Source organism: Melitaea cinxia, chromosome 8 (genome assembly GCF_905220565.1).
Source record: "Melitaea cinxia chromosome 8, ilMelCinx1.1, whole genome shotgun sequence".
Lineage (NCBI taxonomy): Eukaryota > Metazoa > Arthropoda > Insecta > Lepidoptera > Nymphalidae > Melitaea > Melitaea cinxia.
In genome coordinates this window covers 7,379,783-7,387,458 of record NC_059401.1, presented here as the reverse complement: position 1 = coordinate 7,387,458, position 7,676 = coordinate 7,379,783, and positions in this window count along the sequence as shown.

The window sequence follows — 7,676 nt, the reverse complement described above, 5'->3', positions numbered from 1 at the left end:
ACAACGTACCAAAATAAAATATATGAAAAAAATATGTGTCCCAAAAAACAGCGGTTACATCATGCTGTTTTTTAAACTTTTCGTTGATTATTTATTCAAGAAAGCATTATATGTAAAATATTTTATATAATTATGCAAATATCTGAGTAACGAATATTAGTTTAACTTAACAAAAACAACAATAGAACGGAAACTGAATGTGTCATTTGATTAATTGTACATGCAACACTTAAAATTAATTAAGCTAAAGCCTTTTCCTCTTGCATCCGGAAAATTTTCTTTCACTAAGCTAAGACGTCTGCTCCATCTGAGACAAGTTATAGACAGTGGCATAGTAGTAAAAAGAGTACAAAATATATATACGAAAATATATACAAAACATAGACTCGCAATGTAATTTTTCACCGCTAAAAAAGAAGAAGATAAAATTTAGAAAGAAAAATCACGAGAAACCTAACGTTACTAGCCCAGATTTAAAACCACTTAACTGATGTAGGGCACAGCAGAAAATTTCCTATTCAACATATGGATCAGCCCGACTGAGGTCATACTCGACCTTACAGAAGATCACAGCTAAATAATACTGCTTTTAAGCAGTTTTGTATTCCTGTTGGTGAGTAAAATGACCAGAGCTCCTGGGGGGAATTGGGAAAAGGGTCGGCAACGCGCTCGCGATGCTTATGGTGTTGCAGACGTCTATAAACTATGGTGATCGCTTACTATCAGGTGAGCCGTACGCCTGTTTGCCGACCTAGTTATATAAAAAAAATCGCATCAATCAGTTACGATCCAAGAACCCTCAAGGCTATACCTTGTTAAAAAGAAAAAGATACTGTGCCTATTTATTATATTACTATAAGGCAAAAGTGTGTATATATCCGTGTCCGTGTGTGTGTGTGTGTCTATTTGGAAAAGGAATTAAATTATAAAGAATGAAAACAGTTTTATCTGTACGTATAATTTCTTGGTTGTTAAGGATAAATTATATTAAGTATTTATACATTTTAACTTTGTATAAAATAAATTTTATCTTCCAATTAAATTACCATACAACCTACACCACTCCGATCATGTCCATCCATCTGTGCAGCCTACATTCGACAAAGCTATAGTCGTATTTCCATCAAACTTATTCGTTGCAAAAAGTAAAATAACAAAATTATTGAATTTTGCAATTTAATATCGGTGCGCCCGCTCAGTCCGTAATTACCAATGCGAGCCCAATTCATCATTCTTTATTACAAGTACAAAATTCCATGTAAATTTCATGCACGAACGATACACAACGCGAATAACTTTCGATGGATTGTTCTTAACGACAAATTACACTGTTTTTTTAAACCAAATTAATACGATAATAGTTTTGTAATCTCTTGTCTTCTTTATCCTCTTGTATTCTTATCTATATAAATATTTTATCATACATTGATTAATAAGTTAAATTGATGTAGGTGTTGAAGCTTTAACAGCTCATTTATTTCGTTATAAATTTTGATTTATTCAAAAGCTAATGTCAAAACTTAACGAAATGACTTTCAAAATCATTGTCTGTATGCCAACAAGCAACAAAATCCCTCGCGTGCCAACTGAAAATGTCATTAATGCCTGAGTGAAATTTGGGGTCTAATCTCGTCTGCAAAGCTTATTACATTTATACAACGGAGCAATCTTGGAATAAAGTTTTCAATGGAAAGTGTTGAATCATTGAGGACTGCGAACCCTTCCTACTGAAACACGTCGCTGCGATGACGCGCAGTGGAAACTGTGACAATTTATTTTAAACAACGCAATGAGGATAAATACATGCCTCTTTTTTCAATTCACACTCTGTTTAACCTTATAAAAAATGCAATATCATTGGCAATGTGTATTTACTTTTTATAAGAAATGTATTTGTATGTAAATCATGTTAATTCTACACAGGTCAGGCGCTCTTTCACGATTGCTTGACGACACAATCGTATTGTTTTCTAATGTTTACGCGAATTTCATTTATTACAATGAAACAAATTTTTCGAATTTAAAAACTACACAAAAAATAGCTTTCATAAAATAACAAAGGGGTCGAACAACAATAGCAGCAATTGACATTCATTAAAGAATTGTTTAGATATTCACATATGTCTATTAATAAAGAATGAATAAGTATTAACTATTATTGTAAAAAGTGACAACAAAGAATAACATATCCAACAAGATGTGGGAAATTTAAAATATTAAAGGGTATCGTATAAAAGTCGCTTTTTCCACTTAGGTCGGAAAAGCCATGGTGGCCACGTAAACCGCACAGTCATTGCAACGCAATAACCAATTGTGAGAGTATTACGCGTCCTATCACAAAGCTCCTGGTTCACGGCTTCGCTGTATAGAACTGCTAGAAGAGATAACAATGCTCTTAGCAAAGGATGTCAGATCTAAATTGTTAATAATTTTGGTAGAACTTAGCTGTAAGTATTTGCAAATATGCTGCATTTGCTATAGCTTTTAAATCAACCGTTGTGGTTTAAAACTTACATAAATTAACGCAATATAAATGTTTGACGGCATTTTGCTGTTCTACTTTTTGTTCTACAGAATCTTTTTCGCCCTATTAAGAATAAAAAGAAGTAACTAGTAATATATAGAAAGAAGGAACAAAATATTGAAGAAAAGTAAATTTAGGTAGAGAAAGTAAAGAAAGACACGATAATAGCATTGAAAATAAATATACACCGACTTATCATAGGTTATTGTGAATCAAAGTTCGTTTCTTAAGAAAATATCTATTTATGTGGTCAAGACTACTTCTAAACATAGCACTGCTATGATTAATAATGGATGATTTAATTCGTGGTTTAATGTAATTATCTGGCTAGCCCCATAAAGCTATACCTTTAAATGTCTAATAGGGCTATACAACCCTCCAGCATCTTCCAGGCAACAATATACACGTGTACATTTTTTAATACTTTGACTGTGATGCGACAAAGTCGTTTTTGCGCAAACATATCGGCGACAATGGGAAACGGGGCTTTTGTGTTTTTTAGTTTGATTGATGATTTTAATTTCCTATCTGCTTCATTGATTTTGATGAAACTGGCAACATTTATTTTCTTTTTTATTGCTTTAATTCTTTTAACGTTAACAATATATTTCCTTTGAAAAAGCAATAATGTCAAACTTTGACTTTTTAATCTAACAAAAAGGTATAATGATCAAGTTATGATAAGTACCTACCTAATTTATTACAAACCCGATAATTGTGGTTTTAAAAACGCTAAATAAATTTAGTATTCTGTGAAATATTTTTCGCTTACGTTAGCGAATGTGACAGGCGCGATTTAAATATGGCGGCGGCATCATGCCACTGATGCTGTGGCCGTCCATTTATCACTCCGTAAGCCTCCGCCGATATTATGATCAATGCTATTCGCCCGACCGATCTCCTATTACATGTCATCGGAATTTAATTTTTCTTATTTAAATGTATTCCCATATATTTTATTACAAATATGAAGTAATAACCTCTAGGACTCATAACGTTAACTTTATATAAAATTTACTAATGAAAAAATATTTAAATTTATTAAAAAATACAATAGCATTAGAGCTAATAGACGCAATACATATCACTATATTCTCGTTATTTTTGTTAATATTGGTATATATAAGGCGAAACGAAGTGAGACTGATAATAACTAAGTATTTTAAGTTCAGCTACAGAAAAACATTAGTTATCAGAATATCATTTTAGTTAGCAAAACTAATATAGAATGTGTCGTTGAAAAATAGAGAACATAATTTCTGTTGATACTTGTGTATGTTTTTTAAGTTATTGAATTTTTATTAACTTACAAAAAGCATTCTTGCATTGTCAAATACCATTTTATTTTTGTTGTTTGTATCTCATTATTTAATATTATGAAAATTAATGGTAAACGGTAACCATAGCCTACTACAGACGCCTACAACACCAGAACCATTGCAAGTTGCCGACCCTAAATTACCCATCCGCACGGATTATTACTATTACTATAAATGTAACGAGTAGGAAAAATCAACACAAATTGTATTTTCTCTAAAATCTTTTGCATTTTAATTGGTTTTGTGCTGTGCCTTCAATATAAATAATATGTGTTCAGTTCAACAAAAGTATCTGGTCTTTCTAGTTTCTTGTTGTTGACGTTGATTTTTTATTTACTTTTAAATAATTTTACTCTAAGAATTATTGACAACATGATTTTTTACATAAATACATTTATCACATTCGTTTGTTAATTTAATAAATATTTAGTTTATTTACGCAATGTCATTTTAAATACCACAAACTCGAACATGCGCTAGCTATGAATGGTACTGCAAGTGTCATGGCTATGCGATATTCAATTGCACTTTAAATACGCCAACAAGATAGTAGTAGCAAGAATACATAATTATTCAGTTCTAAGTTATGAACTGAGATACAAAAAATATATAAATCAATAAACAAATTTAAAGTGACCGTTTTAGAATTTTCGCCATACTTTGTTATAAAATAATTTTGCATTAACACTTTCAAATTAATAATAAAAATAAAGATGTTCAAAGCTAATATTATTTTAAGATCATTATTTAACTTTCGTAAATGAAATAAAAATAAAAAAGACTAAAACTTAAAACTGAAATTCGTGATTAATTTAACTTCTGGCATATTAGCAAATTCCAATTTTACCAGCGCAAACATACTTTTTACATACTTAATTTTTATTTCTCACGCTTCGATTATACCTAATATCCATAGTAATCAATCTTTACAAAAGTATTTCACGTGACGTAGTACATGGTTTTTCAAAATGATGCCTTAAGATTGTTTTCAAGATATTTATTAAGTGCATTAGCCTGACAGACACAGTCGTTATGTTTTCTGATTTTTAAATTTTTAAATTTATACTTCGTAGAAACCTTATAAAAAGGACTAGAAAACTTAATAAAAATGGCTAAATCGGACCAGCGGTTCGTGAGTTTTGCGTTTATAGCAACACATTTAGGGATTAATTTTTATTAACATAGACTATAATATAATATAAAATAAAGTATTATTGAATTTACGTAATAGGTATGTACTGTGCGTAATTACTAATCTATGTCATGTGTACTTAAATAGTGCCACTATTATTCTATCCAAGTTTTATAAACTTTGAAAATAATATTTAATAGGGACGATAGCGATCACCCACATTGCATACTTTATATTGTCATAGTCACCACCTGGGATAGTGGCTTTTTAAAGAATCATTATCTGCGTTTCACTTTGGCTGGAATTGCACAATTTTATACCGGAGACCGTTCTATATTTTAACGCTATAACTATCTATATATTTATACCTATTTGTTATGTCCTTAATTAGTAATTTAAGTAAAATATGAAATAAATTGTTAAGAATGTTTACTGTCAATATTATAACGAGCTACTTAAATATACGAGTAGTTTACTTAATTTAGTTACCTTATTAGTTGCTTATCGTTGCTTTAGTTAGTTGCTTTATATTATTTTATGTACACTTCAAAAATAGTTTTGTAGAAATAAATATTGTTATGTTTTTATTATTAAGTCAATTAAATTTGAAAAAAATTAATAGGTAATCAAATAAACCTGTACCTAAAATACTAAAATAAAACCAGTAAAATGAACATGTGCGCTTGATTACCTGTACATATGCAGGAAAATAATCAAGCCAAATCTAGGATGACACTTTAAGCCTGAACACATCTGTACAGGTAAATTCAATCATAATTATAAGAAATGTGTTACTATTACACATTGTTCGTTAGAAGAAAATAGAATACAAAATATAATGAAAAAATGATGATACCCACAAACTACGAGTATACAGACATAATATGTCACTATATGACAACTTTGCTCTTTAGACATTAAGCTATAATTATTTTTTATTAGTATTTAATTTGTTTTGATATGAGAACAGGTTCGGGGCCCATTTAATCATACTTGTATTATGTACAAAGTAAGTTAGTTTCACAATAATTGATATTCAAAGTTTAGTTCTCGACATTAGTAGATGATTAATTGATTCAGTGTATATCATCCTAGTGCTGGACCTAGTCCAGTTTTTCATCATGGGGCAAAGCTTAGTCAGTTGAAAATTAAAGTTGACAAAAGTTCAATTGTTGTTTGTTATTTTTGTCATTAATCATTATAATGAAACAACTTTTTCGGATTTTATCGCGGTTTATAAAGTTTTTTAGTTGCCCGACGTTTCGAATACTTTGCAGCGACCATGGTCACGGGCCACGGGAGGAAAAGTTGTTTCATTATAATAAGTGAAATTCGCGTAAACATTAGAAAATATACATATGTTACCATTAAAATGTCGTATTTTATGTAAGTTACGTAAGTTTTTTTTTTTCTATGTAAAATAAATGTACTACTCAAATGACGCATACGTCGTCATGATTGAGCCTGATTAAGAATTTAACACCACCACGGCTTATAAGCATCCGTAACTACTATTTTCAGACACGAAGATCGAAATATAATGAATATATTAGATAACATTTAAGTTCAAATAACCGTCTCGGATCACTTATCACGGCTATGTAACAAAGACGTTCCACGCCCTCGAGTGTCGCAACTCAAAGTGCGCCTGACAAAAGATTGGAACCGGAAAGATAGGTGAGAGCTACTCGACTGCCAAGTAGATTGAACGGACTCACTGAGAGCAATCTCTGAAGTCTGCGTGATCAATTGATATCGGCACGGACGGGCTCTTGAATACTTGGTTTCGTTTTCATTATCAATCGTGGCTTCTCTTTTAGGCTACATGAGCGCCTAATGAATTTTATTCAGCAATGTCATGCTAAGGTTAAATTGCATCTAGAGGTCCGTTTATATCAGGTGTTAATATTTATTCACATTATTACGTTTTAACACACAAGAGAAAAGATGTAAATTAATGGCAAACACAATAAAAATATTTTATAGTTTATTCAGACCAAATCATTTAAAAAAAGCTTTAGTACAACAGACAATGCGTACATTTTTAAGTTTAGCTGAGTCTTAATAACTTCTATCGATATTAATTTGAAATCAAATTACACAAGTTAGGTAAAAAATGACTTTGTGCAAATACATTTTTGTAATAGAAATTGTTGAAAACTCATAAAAGTAAATCGCACTCAATTATTCACCGTTCCCTCGTAGCCACTTGAAAAAATCCAATCAGCATAACTCGTCACTTTAATATCGATCCCCAATTTGCCAACACTTACCAAATCATTTTATGCATAGATATAGAAAATGCCAACGTAGATCACGCGGTCGTTTTAATGGATTTTGAATCTTATCACTGAGGTTATAATGCCATATTTAGTTTTATTGACGTGAGGTAATCTTGGGGATGTAGAAAGCCGAGTGGTTTACTTAGAGTTTAAAATATTCATAGCTTGTACTGGATCGTATTTAAATATTTACATAAGTGTCACGCAGCGGCTGTGACGTTTGTCGATAAATGTATTGAGTCGAACGGCTGACTCGGATGTAACTGGGAGGGGGAGAGCACGGAGGATAAAAAGAATCGAGATGAATAATTACTTTTTTATTCCTTATTTATTTTTATTTACTAAATTAAAATTACATTATACATATTTTTTTACCAAAAATTATGCCTGCATAGATTCGGTAGCTTTTATAAATGAAT